Below are 18,332 nucleotides of genomic sequence, written 5' to 3'. Positions count from 1 at the left end.
TGCTGTCTTCTATACATGTAGGAGGAATAATGAATATGTTCCTCCCTGTATCCCTGCCTAACACTTTGTAGTTTCCTGTCTCTTATTAGGCTTAACAATTAGGTTTTTAGTCAATCAAGACATGACTGGTCCTTAGGGAAGGAGCTCAGCAGTTCAGCAGGCTTCTCCATGATACGTAATACTGCTCTTTTCAGGGGAAGTATTTTTGGGAGGATACTAGTGTTCAATTTACATTTTATCACAAGAAAGTTCTAAAGTAGTTCAGAAAATGGCATTGATACAATTAACTCCAAGACCAAAACTGTATTTCTTACTTTAATTTGCACATCAAATTGTGTCCAGGTATGTTGCACAACAGAACTTATCAGAGGTTTTGCAACAGAAAGGTCAACCACATCAAGATTCCCATGATTTGAATTCAATTCTGAGGAAGACATTAAGAATCCAAAATGTGATCTCCTTTCCTTAGTAAGTGAAAGTACAATGTGGTCAAAGTCCAAAGCAATTAATTACAGATTCAAAAATAAAAAATAAAATCTGGGAAAAAAATCCCCAATTACTTATTCTGCTCTGTCTCAGCCAAAACTGGATTTTTTTTTTTTAAGTCTGAGTACATTTGGGGTTGTTCCAGCCTGAGCTGTCTCTAAATAGACTAGGTACAGTTTCTTCCATATTTCCAAAATTTGAATTAATCAAACCAAAAATTCATGAATGCTCTTTAATTTTTCTAAACAGTATTAACGGTATTAACTCTTGTAATTGGATAAATTAGATGCACGGTACAAACTCCTATTGTAAATTTTAGAATTGCATATCATGACCCAGTTGCTAGTCTTAGGCAAAAATGATGTTCCCAGATGCAAAACTACATGTAAGCTAGACAATTGATGTTTATCCTGCAGAAGAGCACAGGAGGGTATCAGTGACGTCTGTGGGAAGAATCAAGCCACAACAATTTCCAAGAGTTCACCCTCACTGGTCAGCCTATCACAGTTGTCCAGAGATTGTGACTTATGAACTAAAACTCAGTGGGGCATAAATATCTTATTAAAAGACTATTTATGACACTATAGCTACCTCATTTAATGTCTCCTTGGGGAAAAACTTACCTTTGTATATTGTTAGTACTCTCTGACTGTGGCCACTGAGACATTACAGCTTTTTTGCAAAGTTGAGTAATTTGTCATTTGGCAACTACAGTTCACCAAGACTTACTTGATATGCCTTCCTTCCTAGACAGCATTTTCTAAGTCTCTTAATGTCTATTTCCCCATTGACTCTGTGTATCTGATATCTTGGACTGTATTCAGTCATTTCAGTCTCGTCTTTGAGATCTTACCTTTCTTTCTCTGTTCCATAACTTTGACACCAATTCATTTTTTTTTAATACAAGGTAGTAACTAAAAGAGCTATGTCCTGTTTTGTCACATCTTTGCCAGCAGTTACACCCAGGCACATCTTTAGTATTTCTTATTTCAGGCTTGTCCTTTAAGATTATGACCTTTTTTGCATTCATTTTTTTATTGAAGTATAGTCAGTTTACAATGTGTACAATTGTACAATGTGTTAATTTCTGGTGTACAGTATAATATTTCAATCATATATATACATACATATATTCATTTTGATATACTTTTTCATTTTATGTTACTTCAAGATACTGAATGTAGTTCCCTATGCTATATAGTATAAGCATGTTGTTTTATTTATTTTATATATAGTAGTTTCTGCAAATTACAAGCTCCTAATTTATCCCTTCCCAGATCTTTACCCCCTGGTAACCAAAAGTTTGTTCTCTATGTGAGTCTGTTTTTGTTTTGTAAATAAGTTCATTTGTCTTTTTTTTTTTGAATTCCACATATAAGCAATATCATATGGGTTTTTCTTTCTCTTTCTGGCTTACTTCACTTAGAAAGATGATTTCCAGGTCCATCCATGTTGCTGCAAATGGCATTATTTACTCTTTTTTGTGACTGAGTAGTATTCCATTATATATATATATATATATATATATATTTATACACACACACACACACACACACACACACACACACACATATATATATATACATACATATACATATACATATACATATACATATACATATACATATACATATACATACAGAAACACACACCACACACACACCAGTCACCTGTTGATGGACATTTAGGTTGTTTCTATGTATTGACTATTGTAAATAGTGCTGCTATGAACATTGGGGTGCATGTATTTTTTCATATTATATTTTTCTCCAGATATGCCAAAGTTGGGATTGCTGGATCATATGATAAGTTAATTTTAATTTTTTAAGGAAACTCCATATTGTCCTCCATAGTGGCTGCACCAAACTGCATTCCTGCCAACAGTGTAGGAGGGTTACTTTTTATCCACACCCTCCCCAGCATTTATTATTTATAGTCTTCTAAATGATGGCCATTCTGACTGGTGTGAGGTAATAGCACATTGTAGTTATGAGCATTTCTCTAACAATTAGTGATGTTGAGCATCTTTTCATGTGCCATTTGGCCATCTGGATGTCTTCTTTAGAGAAATGTCTGTTTAGATCTTCTGCCCATTTTTTGATTGGGTTCTTTGTTTTTTAGAAATTAAGCTGTATAAGTTGTTTGTGTATTTTGGAAATTAGTCTCTTGTTTGTAGCATCATTTGCAAATTTTCTTCCATCCTGTAGGTTGCTTTTTCGTTTTGATGATGGTATACTTAGCTGTGCAAAAGCTTTTCAATTTAATTAGGTCCCATTTGTTTATTTTTGCTTTTATTTCCATTACTCTGGGAGCTGGTTTGGAAATATTATTGCTGTGATTTCTGTCAAAGAGTATTTCTGCCTATGATTTCCTCTAGGAGTTCATTAGTATCTGGTCTTACATTTATGTCTTTAATCCATTTTGAGTTTGTTTTTGTATACCATATTAGAGAATATTCTATTTTATTATTTTATAGATATCTGTCCAGTTTTCCCACCACTACTTACTGAAGAAACTGTCTTTTCTGCATTGTATATTCTTGCCTCCCTTCTCATAGATTAATTGGCCATAAGTGCATGGGTTTATTTCTAGGCTTTCTATCCTGTTCCATTGATCTTTGTCTCTTTTTTGTGTGTCAGTACCATACTGTTTTGATTACTGTAGCTTTGTAGTATTATCTGAAGTCAGGAGCATGATTGTCCCAGCTCTGTTCTTTCTCAAAATTGTTTTGGCTCTTTGGGGTCTTTTGTGTTTCCTTACCAATTTTGTTCCAGCCCTGTGAAAAATATCATTAGTAATTTGATAGAAATTGGATTAAATCTGTATATTGCTTTGGATCATATGGCTGTTTTAACAATATTGAGTCTTCCAATTCAAGAACAATGTATATCTTTCTATCTATGTCATCTTCAATTTATTTCAACAGTGTCTCATAGTATTTGGAGTACAGGTCCTTTAACTCCTTAGGTAGGTTTATTCCTAGGTATTTTACTCTTTTTGTTGCTGTGGTAAATGGGATTGTATCCTTAATTTCTTTTTCTGCTGTTTTGTGGTTAGTGTATAGAAATACAATGGATTTCTATATATTAATTTTGTATCCTGCAGCTTTACCAAATTCATTGATGAGTTTTAGTAATTTTTTGGTTGCTTCTTTAGGGTTTCGTATGTATAGTATCATGTGATCTGCAAACAATGACAATTTTACTTCATCATTTTCAATTTGGATTCCTTTTATTTCTTCTCTGGTTGTTATGGTTAGGACTTCTAAAATTATGTTAAATAAAAGTGGCAAGTGTGGGCGTCCTTGTCATATTTCTCATCTTAGAGGAAATGCTTTCAGTAGCTGTGGATTTGTCATGTATGTCCTTTATTATGTTGAGATATGCTCCCTCTATACCCATTTTCTGGAGAGTTTTTATCATAAATGTATGTTGAATTTTATCAAAAGCTTTTTCTGCATTTATTCAGATGTTAATATAGTGTTTATTCTTCAGGTTGTTATTGTGGTGTATCACATTGATTGATTTGCATATACTGAAAAATCCTTATACTCCTGAGATAAATCCCACTTGATCATAGTGTATGATCCTTTTAATGACTTGCCAGTATTTTATTGAGGACTTTTGCATCTAAATCCATAAGTGATATTGATCTGTAATTTTCTTTTTTTTGTGATATCTTTATCTGATTTTGATATCAGGGTGATGGTGGCCTCATAGAATGAGTACGCATATGTTACTTTCTCTGAAATTTTTTGAAATAGTTTCAGAAGAATAGATGTTACTTCTTCTCTAGATATTTGGCAGAATTCACCTGTGATGCCATCTGGTCCTGGACTTTTTGTTTGTTGGGACTTTTTAAATTACTGATTCGATTATCAGTAATGATAATTGCTCTATTCATACTGTCTATTTCTTGGTTCAGTCTTTGCAAGTTGTACCTTTCTAAGAAACTGTCCATTTCTTCTAGGTTGTCCTTTTTGTTGGTATATAGTTGCTCATAGTCGCCTCTTTTGATCCCTCGTATTTCTGTAGTGTGGTTGTAACTTCTTCTTTTTTATTTCTGATTTTATTAATTTGGGCACTCTCCCTTTTTTTCTTGATGAGTCTGAATAAATATTTATCGATTTTGTTTTTCTTTTCAAATAACTGGCTTTTAGTTTCATTGATCTTTTCTGTTGTTTTTTTTTTAATCTCTATTTCATTTATTTCTGCTCTAATCTTTATGATTTCTTCTCTTCTACTAACATTGAGTTTTGTTTGTTCTTCTTTCTCTTGTTGCTTTAGATATAAAGGTAGGGTGTTTGAGATTTTTCTTTTCTCCTGAGGTAAGCTTGTATTGATATAAACTTCCCTCTTAGAACCAATTTTGCTGTGTCCCATGGGTTTTGGGTCATTATGTTTTTGTTTTCATTTGTCTCTAGGTATTTCTTTTTACTTTCTTCTTTGATTTCTTCAGTGATCTATTGGTTATTTAGTAGCATATTATTTATCCTCCATGTGTTTGTGGTTTTAAGCAGTTTTTTTTCCTTGTAGTTGATTTCTAATCTTATAGCATTATGATTGGAAAAGATGCTTGATATGATTTCAGTTTTCTTAAATTTACCAAGGCTTGCTTTGTGTGCCAGCAAGTGATCAATTCTGGAAAATGCTCCATGTGCGCTTGAGAAGAATGTGTATTCTACTGCTTTCAGATGCAATGCTCTATAAATACCAGTTAAGTCCATCTGGTCTAATGTGTCATTAAGGCTTGTATTTCCTTATTGGTTTTCTGTCTGCATGGTCTGGCCATTGATGTAAGTGGGGTGTTAAAGTTCCCCACAATTGTTACGTTATTATTGATTTCTCCTTTTATGTCTGTTAACAGTTGCCTTATACTTTTAGGTGCTCCTATGTTGGGCGCATATATATTTATAGTTGTTACATTTTCTTCTTGGATTGATGCCTTGAATATTATGTGGTATTCTTCTTTGTCCCTTGTGATAGTCTTTATTTTACAATCTATTTTGTCTGATATAGTATTGATACTCCAGCTTTCCTTTGGTTTCCATTTCCATAGAATATCTTTTTCCATCCCCTTATTTTCAGCCTGTATGTGTCTCTAGCTCTGAAGTGGGTCTCTTGCAGATAGCATACATTCAGATATTGTTTTTGTATCCATTCAGTCAGTCTATGTCTTTTGGTTGGAATGTTTAATCTATTTACATTTAAAGTAATTACCAATGTGTATGTTCTTATTGACATTTTATTAATTGTTCTGGATTTGTTTTTGTAAAGGTCCTTTTTTTCTTTTCTTTTTATTCCCTTCTCTTATGTTTTGGTGATTATAGAGTTACATTTGGAGTCTTTCTTTTTTGTGTGTTTATCTATTGTAGATTTTTGGTTTGTGTTTATCATGGGGTTTTGGTATAGAAGTGTGTGTGGGGTGTGTGTGTGTGTGTTTGTGTGTATAATTGTTTTAAGTTTTAAGTTGCTGGTCTCTTAATTTCAAATGCATTTTAGATACCCTGCATTCTTACCCCTGACCCCTCACAATTACTTTTCTTGTTTCTAGTTGTGGCCTTTTCTTTCTAACCTAGAAAAGTTCCTTAAACATTTGTTGTAAAGGTAGTTCGGTGGTGCTGAATTATTTTAGCTTTTGCTTATTTGTGAAGCTTTTGATTTCTCCATCAAATCTGAACAAGAGCCTTGCTGGCTAGAGTATTTTGGTTGTAGATTTTCCCTTTCACCACTTTAAATATCTTGTTCTACTCACTTCTGGGCTGTAGAGTTTCTGCTGAAAAATCAGCTGATAACCTTATGGAAGTTCCCTTGTGTATTATTTGTTGCTTTTTACTTGCTAATTTTAATATTTTCTTCTTACCCTTACTTTTTGTCAATTTGGTTACTGTGTTACTTGATGTGTTCCTCTTTGGGTTGATCCTGTATGGAACTTTCTGTACTTCTGGGACTGGGGTGACTGTTTCCTTTCCCAAGTCAGGAAAGTTTTTGGTTATTATCTCTTCAAAAATGTTCTCAGGTCATTTCTCTCTCTCTTCTCTTTCTGGGAGCCTAATAATGTAAATATTAGTGTGCTTCATGTTATCACAGAGGTCTCTTAAACTATCCTCATTTGTTTTCATTGTTTTTTTCTTTTTTCTTTTGTTCTGCAGTAGGGGTTTCCACTACTTTGTTTTCTAGCTCACTGACCCTTTCTTCTGCCTCATTTAGTCTGTTCTTAGTTCCTTCTAGTGTATTATTTATTTTAGTAATTGTATTCTTCATCTCTTTTTGAATGTTCTTTACATTTTCTAACTCTTTGCTAAAAACTTCTCTGTTCATCTTTTCTCCCAAATTCTTGATCATCTTCACGGTCATTACTCTGAACTCTTTCTCGGGTAGATTGCCCATCTCCTCATCACTTCTTTCTTCTTCCAGGACTTTATCTTCTGCCTTTGCCAGGAACGTATTCCTCGGCTACCTCATTTTATCTAAACTTCTTTTTGTGTTTTTAAGTAGGCTAGTTGTGTTTCTTGACCTTGGAGGAGTAGCCCTCTGTATGAGAAGTCCCATGCATCCCAGCAGTGCATTCCCCTCTTGTCACCCAAGGACCAGGGTCTGGCAGGTCCCAGAGTAGAGTCTGGCCTGCATTTGTGGACTCTTTCCACAGGCTGTGGGATTGTTTTTCTTTTTCTCACTTCCAGTATCTGCCCCATGGTGGATGAGGTTGGACTAGAGGTTTGTGCAGGTTTCCTGGCAGGAGCAGTGGAGCTTGGTCCTATCCTTCTAGTGGGCAGGGCTATGTCTGAGGGCATGTCTAGAGGTGGCTGTGGGCTCAGAAAGTCAGCTGATAGATGGGCCTGTGTTCACACCCAATATGTTGTTTGGTCTGAGGTTTCCCAGCATTTAAGTCTACAGGCTATTGGGTGGGGCTAGCTCTTGGTGCTAATGACCCAAGCAAGGTGTCAGCCTCCAGGAAAGCTCATGTATGAACACTCCTCAAATGTCTGCCACCAGCTTTTATGTCCCCAGGGTAAGCCACACTGCCACCTACCTCCCCAGAAGAACTTCTTAAACTAGCAAGGATGCCTAGCCTAGGTTCCTATGAAATCACTGCTTCTGCCCGTGGTTCTGGTACATGTGAGATTTTTTGTGTGCTTCCCAAGAGTGAGGTCTCTGTTTCCCCCAGTCTCCTGGAGCTCCTTCAATTAAGCCCTGCTGGCCTTCAAACCTAGATGTTCTGGAGTCTTCTCCTCCCAGTGTCATAGCCCTGGGTTGGGAAGCCTGGTGTGAGGCTCAGAACTCTCACTCCTGTGGGAGGGTTTCTGCAATTTAATTGTTCTCCAGTGTTTGGGTTGCCCAATCAGGGGATATGGGGCCCAAATATATCATGAACACATCCCTCCTACTGTCCCGCTGTGGTTCCTTTTTTATGTTTCCAGTTGAAGGAGACCTTTCTTGCTAGGTTCAAGTCATTTTTTTCCCTATGATTGTTTAGCAGTCGGTTGTGGTTTTATTGTAATTGTGAGGGGACATGAGCTTGTGGTCCTACTACTTTGCTATCGTTTTTTTTTTCTTTTTTTTTTTACATTTTTTTATTGATTCATAATCATTTTACAGTGTTGTGTCAAATTCCAGTGTTCAGCACAATTTTTCAGTCATTCATGGACATATACACACTCATTGTCACATTTTTTTCTCTGTGATTTATCATAACATTTTGTGTATATTTCCCTGTGCTATACAGTGTAATCTTGTTTATCTCTTGACCAGAAATTTGACCATTCTTTTAGGAAAATCTCTTAATATTTTTTCCCCTGATAGTTCTACCATTCTCACATTGCTCCAGTCCTGAGAGTTGTACTGACATATTTTTAAAAACAATCCAGTTACCATTTGAATACTTAAGAAAACTGAGATTTCCAAACACAGGCCTAGCTGATTGTTTTATTCATGTTTCAATGTGCAAGAACTTCATTAAGACATTTCCTTCCTCAGTCAAAGAAGATAGAATATTCTCCATGTCAGTGATCTTTATAATGGGATGTGTGAACTTCCCTCACAGTGCCCATAAACTGCTTTAACCCACTATAGACAATCCCATGTCAACTGAGGTGATTTAGGTGAAAACCTAAGGCAACTCAAATGGCTACCATAAACTTTGATGTCCATTTGTTATTTTGGTCGCTAGGTACCAGTCTCTGTATTTCTCAAGGTCATAGACAAAGATCAAGTTGCTATGGTCTTAGAACACTAATAAATACAACTTTTTTTTTTTCTATTTAGAACCATCCAAGTAGGAGTTTCTAGGAGGCAAATAGAACTCAACATGTCAGCTTCAATACTGATAAAGCTAGTTGGAGAAGATATCTACAGTGAAAAGAACTTACTAATATCATGCATGTCTCTGCAGTCTAAATTCTAGAACTTCCTACCCAAAGCAGTAGCCAAGAATTGTCTCATAACTGAAGTGGAAGAAAGAGAGAGAGAATGAGTCTTTATGTTTTCAGCTTTTTTATAGGTTAATTTAAGAAATTAATCAGTGAGAAGCATGAATAGATCCACACAATTGGCAATCAGATAACTTCTTTTCTGTAAGGTGTCAATATTACAGACAGAAATAGAGGTGCTACTCTAGCAGAAACCCCTCCACATAAAAATATTAGCACTGACACCATAAATACAGAGTAAATCTAAGCTAATGTGGTGGTTAATTTTATGTGTCAACTTGGAAGGGCCATGATTCCCAGTTTTTGGTCAAATATTATCCTTGATGTTGCTTTGAAGATTTTTTTTAGATGCAATTAACATTTAAATCATTAGAGTTTCAGTAAAGCAGATTTCTCACCATTATGTGTATTCAATTTGTAAAAGTCTTAAGAGAAAAGACTGAGGTTCCCTAAGGAAGAGGAATTCTGCCTCCAGACTGCCTTTAGACTAGAGCTGTAATGCCAGCTCTTCCTTGAATCTCTAGTCTGCCAGGTTGTCCTGTAGATTTTGGACTTGTCAGCCTCTACAATCACATGAACCTGATCCGTAATATAACTTCTCTCTCTCTCTTATTCTGCCTCTGTCTCTGTCTGTCTGTCTGTCTGTCTGTCTCTCTCTCTACATACACTCTCCCAACACACATATATCCTATTTTTTTATTGGCTCTATTTCTGTGGAAAATTCTCACTAATTCACCTAGTATAACCATCTTGTGAATATGATTTCTTATTGGAAAATATCACTATTTGAACTTGAAATTTCTGAGTCCATGTCACAGTTGCCATAATTTTTAAGATGGTAGCTCTGTATTATAAAATGTCATGTAAATAAACATATTTTGAAAATGGAGAAAAAATACTCGGTCCTCTAAAATAACCAGTATTTGTTTCTGCTCTAGGATTTATCATATAAAATTACTCTTATTTCTATATTTATTTCTCCCTTGATTATGATCTCCTTAAGGTTAGAACTTGTTCATTCTCTCTATAGCCCTGAAGTGAGTGACATTGAAGGACATAACAGGCACTCAATTGTTTATCATATAAATGAATTAAAAAGCAACAGTCTAAAAGAAATATATGTGGGGCATGTGGTTCTACTGGGGTTGGTTTCTGAAACCTGAAAATCTAAACTGTTGCAACAGGCAGCAGACCGATTGTCCCCTATAGGTGGGTAAGGGCTGACTGATTGCAAAGAGGCATGGAGGAACTTTCTGGAAGTGTTCTACATCCTGGTAAAGATGGTGGATGACCAAGTGTGTGCATGTGTGGACTCATTGAATTATACACTAAATTGGTGTATTTTACTTTATGTAAATCGTACCTTCATGAAGCTGATTTTTGTTTTAAAAATAGTGGAAGCCAGCTGGTAATGTTATAAAATTTTAGGTTATGCTATAGTAAATGTATTCCTAGTTTGGTAAAGTGTATACTAATTAGGGTTTTCTTCTCCTTCCTTTTACCTCCCTCCCTTCCTTCCCATTTTCCCCTTATTCCTTCATGTCTTTTAATATTTCTTTGACCTGTAATTTAAAATTGCTTTTGTCAAAGTTATCCCTGGTTGCATATATATATATATATATATATATATATATATACACACACACACACATACACACACACACACACATATATATATATCCCTGTTTCTATATAGACAGATCTTCATTAATTGATCTGGCTGTATGGCTCAGTTGCCTCACCTGTATGGCTAGAAACATAGTCTCTAAGTTAAAATCTTAATAGTCATCATAGTCATATCAATTACAGTATTATCTTCAAGAATATTAGGTTATTTGATGGGTGCTATGCATACATAAATGCATTCTCCAGGTTTTATACTAACACATTATTCAGTTGAAAACAGTTTTTCTACCACTTGAAACATTTCTTGAACTTCTGTCATTATTAATATGTGATTGTGGTTGTCCCTACAATGACCTTTTAGATGTCATTGCTTTGAGAACATGCTTTTTCACTGGAACAGCATTTTTGAATACTAGACCTTAAAAATCAATACTGTTCTTCCTGTGACCTACTTTCCACATAGAAGTGTGTCACATGGGAAACATACACTGATAAATGAAGATCTTTGTTGAACATTAGAACAAAAAGAACTAAATTGGGTCTCCAGATATTAATTATTCTCAGAGATAGTCCATCTTAGTGATCTTCACATTGAGAGATGGTTTTACACTTTAACATGATTGAGCATGGAAACATTTTAGACCTGGAGTACAGTAAGCAATATTACAAACAGGTTGGAAAGAAGGAGGCAAAAAAAAAACCAAACAACCTTATGAACACATTTATAAATTAAATTGAGAATGGTAATATCCCCAGCCCTGAGACATTTGGCTCAGCAAAGCTATCTAATTCAAAATCTGAAAAGATAATTTTTCCTCTTCTGTTCAGTCTATGAATACCCCAGAGGCAACTTGCTTTGTAAAGCATATCAAAGAACTTTTACAAACAGATGTAGCTTGATCAAAGTCAACATAAATGATTTGGATTAATGCTCACCATAGGTAAAATAACAAGGAAATGCGTCCTTTGCCTTTTTATTTTTGCAAAATGTTAGCTTATTGTAATCTTATGTGTAAAAAGTATATATAATCAATTTATCTTGCCAAATGGATACTATTTATGTTGATTATTGTAGATCCAGGTTTCTTATGAGTTCATGTTAAATAATGTATATAAAAAGGGTTTTGGAAAATACAAAGCACTGTACAAATGAAAATGATTATTATGATTATAATCATCTTAAATAGCGGGAGTAACTGCTGTGCAAAATATGCTTCCAACTAGGATAATCAGTTAGTCTGTCAGTCAGTTTCATTTATTTTATGAGCACACACAGAGAATTCTATATTATGCCAACTGGTGAGATAAAAAGGAAGGAAAATATATGATCTGTCTTTTATGGAAGACTTTACAATTTAAAGAGGGCATGTGATAATCTTAAATGTGTTCATGAAAGATAACATATGCACACCATATACCAAAGACAAGCATATACATTATGACAAGATTAATACAGAGTATCTACTCTTGAGGAACAGTAAGGCAAACCAAATAACTGCAATAAAATGGGCTATACGGAATAGTACATATTTGCACAAAGCACACATGACACACAGGTTGCAGAGTTTATCACAGTGGTGGCAATTTAGCAGACCGTAATCCCAAATCTGATTGAAAAATGTATTTTATTTGACCAATGAAATATTACATTTTTTCCTCTATCCCTCTCCCCTCCCTGCCCCTTTCTTTCTTCTGACAGAAGATGCGTAACCCCTTTTACATACATTTTTACATGTGTATTCAAATAAATTCTTCAATAAATAAAATGTACACTGTTTGCTCTGAGATTTTATTTTACCATACTTAAATGCTGACAAATTAACCTGTTATTATTTCATGGATTCTGGCAGAAGACAGAAGACTCCTGAGTTAGAAAAAAAGAAACTTTATTACTCATCTCTAAGGAAGCAGCATTAGTATTGCCATATTTATTTTGGTCCCCTTTTCCCCCATCCCCTAAGACTACAGGATTATGTGATGGGGCCAGGTGGATGCCTGCACATGCAGTGGGCTGGATTATAAGGAGAGGAACACTTGAGTTTGGGGAATCCAAACTGCTTTCATAGCAAATAGTAAGCAAGCTTGTTTTTATTTGTTTTCATTTTTCAGTTGAGGAGAAGCATTATTTTATCTCTCAAAAGTTGCCAGCTACATGAACAACACTGAGAAATGTCCTGTTCTAGTCCACTAGAGAGCAGTCATATGCACCAAGATGTGTAGGAGGATTACAGAAAGAACTGTTTCTCCCAAGGTGTACCGTGTTCATAAATGGTATGTATAAATATTATATATGTATATATAAGGGTAACACAGAAATCATATAAATATGTTAATTCTCTCCAGATTAATTTATGAGTTTATTGCAAGTCTGATCAAAATCCGAACAAGTTCTCTTGAGGATATGAAAAGATACACATGGCTGGCGGAGTGTATATTGACAAGTTGTTATGGATTTTTACTGGGTTATATCTAGTAAAATTGATGATGATCATGTTGTATGATTCAGAATTTCTTTTAAAAATCCATCTACCTTAGTGAAACTCTTCTATATGTACATAAGGATACTCATGGTGTGATGCTTTTGCAATATTTATTTTGGAAAAAATTTTAAATGCTTATCAATATGGGAATGGATAAATAAATTATTAACTAGCAATTAAAATGAATTAGATCTGGTGGGCTAATAACTAGGGTAATACTCAAAAATCTAGTATGCAATAAAATAAGTTTAAAAGACTATATGCCATGTATGCAAATTAAAATGTTGAACAGTATTTTTTTATTATTTATAAATGCAAAACAGTAGACATCTGATACCATATGCAGGAAAAATATACCACAAATTGAGGATAGTTATTACCTTTAGATAAAGAGAAAAATGGGGGAATACAATAGAATGGAAAGCTTCGACTGCTTATGAAATGTTTTATTTCTTTGAAATAAGACTTGAAGCCACTGTTGTTAAATCTGGATGGTGTGTATGTGGATATCTGTCACAATATTCTTTGTTTCCATCTATATGGTTAAAACATTTCAATTATTAAAATTAAAAAACATACAAAATATTAGTGTTTTGCCTGTCTGCCTCTGAATAAATGAGTGCATGCAGAGATATGAAGAATTTTACTCAGCAACTACAATTACTAGATATTAGAATGATGAGTTTTGAGGATGAGCCATGTTGTCATGTTCAAGTTTATAATTTAATCATAATCACTGTGAAAAGAAGAGCGATAGACAACAGTTGGAAGATAATTATTTTCCTAGAAGCAAAAGAATGAGGATAAGCAAGACAAGTAAATTCTGCTTGGAAGGTTACTTGAAGTAGGGATTACGTATTTTGACCCAAAACAATGACACTCTTAATATTGAGAGCTTTGCAATGAGAAGCAAAATAATTTCTGGAAGTGTCCAAACTGTGATGTTATGTTTTAATATCAGCTTGTATTGGGGATGTATATGCTTTTACAGTTTCTGATTCACTATACTGTTCACCTCTACTGTATTTTAAAAACTCAGTCAGCTGTTTATAAATTGACATAATCCTTTTGAGACCCTTGTAACACTGGGAGGTTTCGAAACTGTTTTCTGTTTATTTAATGCTATATATTCATGTCTGTTTTGTTTTATTTTGTGAAGTTATTTTATGATTTGAAAAGTAACAAGCACTTATTGCATAATAGAAATCCAACTCCAAAATGGAGAGAAATAATGACCATATCCCATAACATAGAGAAACCAACAGTTATTAACATTTGGCTTCTTTTAGTACTTTTATATGCATATCATAACATATATACATCATTTTTCACAGCTTCTGAAGTTTATTTTGAGATTTATTCCCACAAGATAGAATTCAGCATTTAAATTTAGTTTTAAGAGGGTTTTGTTTGTTTGTTTGTTTTTTTGTTTTTGATTTGGATCACAGTGGTGAAAACTTCAGAAAAGGTTGAATTAGAAAATGGCATGACTATTTATATATGCTTAAGATTCAGAACAAATCTTTCGCACCAGGGAATTGCTACAGCTCAGATTTTTCTCTGACTTGAAGACTGGAAGGTGAGGGTAGATTGGAGCTAGACAAAGAAGGGAAGGCTCTTGCAGGTGTTTATCTCTGCCCTTTCAGTCCTTTTGGTAGAGGTGCTTAGGGATAAGAGTAATTAAAAATGGAAGAAAATATCAGGTAAATTCAGTTTTAAGCTTAATTTCAGATTTGAGTTGGAGGAAAATTTTGTCTGCTCTGAAAGACCAGAACATTTTTCTTTGCCAAATACTGTGTAAATGATCAAGTCTCTATTTTGCACAAGCTGCTCAAAAGAGAATGAAGTTTTGTACTCTGTGTGAGTGATTGTATAACATGAACATGTATATTCTAAGGATCCCCTGGCTTAATTTGATCTGTAGTGTCCCTAAGTTTGATCTGTTTGTAGTTTTAGTTTCTGCATATGTTTGCTTTGTAAGGAAATTCAAAATTTTGTGGAACAAAGTCGAGTTAAATTAGTCAATGCAACGATAAGCTCAATATATTGATAAAAACAACCTAAGACTCAATTCCCCACTATACTAAATCTCTGTGAGATGTTTTAAGGTGCTTTGACATTGAGTGACTAGTTGTGTAGCATAAAATTTGAGGAAAAATATATATTTAATTTATATGGGCTAAGATTGCATGGTAAGCAAATCAATCCACGTGCATCTGTTATTTCTCTTCTAAGAAAAAGAAAACTGTTTATCATCTCACTTGCTTAAAAATATAAATTTTTTTTTGCTAAATGACATATAATCAAGAAAAGAAAGAGGGTCGATACACAAATTAGAAAAATACCATCCCGATAGGAGTGTCTGAGAGTTGTGCTTATTGAGCAGCATTAGCAAGAAGAAAATTCTTGGAGTGAAGAGATATATCCATGCTATTAACATAAAATGAGAGAATTTTTTTCTTAAAATTAATAACTGTCATTTAGTATATCTTTACAGATCTCATAATATTGCTGCCAACTGTGATTTTATACAATCCTTACAACTCTTTGATTTCAGTAGTTATTTTATTTACATTTGGAAGATGAGAGAATAGTGTCTCTGAGAGTTTAAACAACTAGCCCAACATTGTCTAGCGAGGAAGTTGAAGATACTTTTACCATACTGATCCTCTCTCTATTGCATCTTCATTGAAATTAAACACAATCCTTCAAAAATTCTGCAATTTGATCCAAGTTTTGTAAATGAAGTATATCAAGATGGTGATTGCAATTATTAAAGACAGAATGAAGAAAAACAGACTTTTTTCCCCATGTGGTTCTGAGTTATAGTTGTAAAGAGAAGTTCAAAATTTTTTGAACATTTGTTCTATTTCTAGAGTTGATGCAGAGCTTACCAGAACTCAATTACTTTGAAAAATGATACTAATTGTTTTAATACCAAAATATAATGTTTTTCTTACAAAATTAAAATCTTACATTTTCTATAATTTCTTATAGTCAAACTTCATATTCTTATTATTTTTTACTGCATAGTTCTACATATGGGCCATTGCTATAACTATAATTTCATACATGAAATTGAATACTTATAGAGCAAAGCAAAATGATTTGCAATAATTTGTTTCCTAATTTAAGGATGGCAATATAGATAGTTTGAGGTTACTGAAATCCAGCTTCTCTCCTGATCTATTGATTTTTTGGAATGTTGTTCAAAAATTACCTTGTAATCATTGAAATTTAATCTAAAACTTCATGTTCTATTTCTTTCCAAAGTCTAAAGATGCTGTATTTAAAATATATAGCATTTTTTATTTGTTTTGATTATTTTGTTTGTTAGGCTATTTTACTTCCTGAACTGTATGGTTTCAACAGCAGTATTATTTTAATTTATGTGTCCTGTTAAGTTAAAAAACATTGCATATTATTTGCACAGTCTTTTGGGACATAACTGTAGTTCTAAGACAAATTCTTTATTTCAATGGAATTTTTGCTTAAGAACTATAGAATCGTTCCTATTATATCAGTATTCAGTTAGGTCATAGATCAGTAAGATTTTCACTTTTTTTTTATGTGAGTACAAAGGCTTACATTTCAACACCTTTATTATATCAAGGAAACTATTTGGCACTTGTTTCTTTTCATTTCATACCATTATTGATATACAATTTAATGATGGAAGATTCTTAATGCATTTGTTGATAAATAGGAGACCAGCTTTGCTCTCTATAGGATTACTGTGTTTTATCTTTTCTTCATTAAATTGTCAAGGCTCTTATCCTTAATCACAAGTACATCCTGTACATTACTGTACAACAGTGATTGGTGATATAAAAGTGCACTGGAGAACATTTCAATTTTTGAACTTCCTGGTATTAGGTTTTAGTTAATTATACTACAGTTGATGTGCATGTAAGGATGTCATTGATCTCCATCTCCCAAATGCCTCATTTACTGTCTGATATTAAACAAAGCATTCAGGGTGGTATGTTAACTCTCCACACGAAAGCAACACTATTGAGTGAATTATAATAAAATTGTTATTATATTAGGGTTTTCTTTGTTCAGGTCATTTATAGCAAGCTTCAGAGATGATGGCAGGACCCTATCTATGTTCTTGGCCAATTATTCTATGAATGTACACCCCAGCCAGACCCCTTATATCATGGAGTTAAAAAAACAGAATGAGAGCTTCTACTCAAACAGCCTTATTTTAGAGATGCATAAATTTTAGTCCAGAAAGATTAAGGATTTTGTAACATCATAAAAATAATACCATGTCTGAGGAAAAGAAGAAATAAGACCTGACCTTCAGTATATAATTTTGGGAAAATCCAAGTTTTCTCCACTTACTGGCTGTATGATATTTGGCAAATTTTATAACATATCTGGTCCCAATTTTTTTATATGCTCTGTGTTGATAATGACTATTTTATAGATTTGTGTGAAAGAAAATGGCAGATATACAGTAATTGTTGAATTTTCTTTCATTATTTTTATTGTTTCAGAGAAACCCACTATTAGATCTTAAAAACTATTTCTTAATTATGGTCTATTAGAAATACTATCTTTATGATTATAGGCTAGCAAATTTTATTTAAAATCATCCTTTTTTAACATTTTTTTTATTGAGTAATAGTCATTTTACAATGTTGTGTCAAATTCTAGTGGAGAGCACAATTTTTCAGTTATATATGAACATATATATATTCATTGTCACATTTTTTTCTGCTATGAGCTACCACAAGATCTTGTTTATATTTCCCTGTGCTATACAGTATAATCATGTTTATCTATTCTGCATTTTAAAATCGCAGTCTGTCCCTTCCCACCCTCCACCCCCTTGGTAACCACAAGTTTGTATTCTATGTCTATGAGTTTGTTTCTGTTTTGTATTTATGTTTTGTTTTGTTTTGTTTTTAGATTCCTCATATGAGTGATCTCATATGGTATTTTTCTTTTTCTTTCTGGCTTACTTCACTTAGAATGACATTCTCCAGGAACATCCATGTTGCCGCAAATGGCGTTATGTTGTTGCTTTTTATGGCTGAATAGTATTCCATTGTATAAATATACCACATCTTCTTTAGATGTGGTATATACTCAGTCATCTGTTGATGGACATTTAAGCTGATTCCATGTCTTGGCTATTGTAAATAGTGCTGCTATGAACATTGGGGTGCAGGTGTCATTTTGAAGTAGGGCTCCTCCTGGATGTATGCCCAGGAGCGGGATTAGCGGGTCATATGGTAAGTATATTCCTAGTCTTTTGAGGAATCTCCATACTGTTATCCACAATGGCTTTCCTTGCTTCC

General features: G+C 33.8%; 1 long non-coding RNA gene across 4 annotated transcripts in view; it reads left to right on the top strand.

Annotated features, from left to right (window-relative positions):
* The window catches only part of LOC140696583 (uncharacterized), a 395,510-nt gene that overhangs the window by 102,532 nt on the left and 274,646 nt on the right, over positions 1–18,332 (top strand). For all 4 annotated transcript variants that reach the window (XR_012073071.1, XR_012073070.1, XR_012073072.1 and 1 more), the window contains exon 3: positions 12,650–12,811. This is a non-coding gene — a long non-coding RNA (uncharacterized lncRNA). The remainder of the gene's footprint in view (positions 1–12,649; positions 12,812–18,332) is intronic.

Source organism: Vicugna pacos, chromosome 5 (genome assembly GCF_048564905.1).
Source record: "Vicugna pacos chromosome 5, VicPac4, whole genome shotgun sequence".
Classification (NCBI taxonomy): Eukaryota; Metazoa; Chordata; class Mammalia; order Artiodactyla; family Camelidae; genus Vicugna; species Vicugna pacos.
This window is presented reverse-complemented; position numbering and strand designations above follow the sequence as displayed.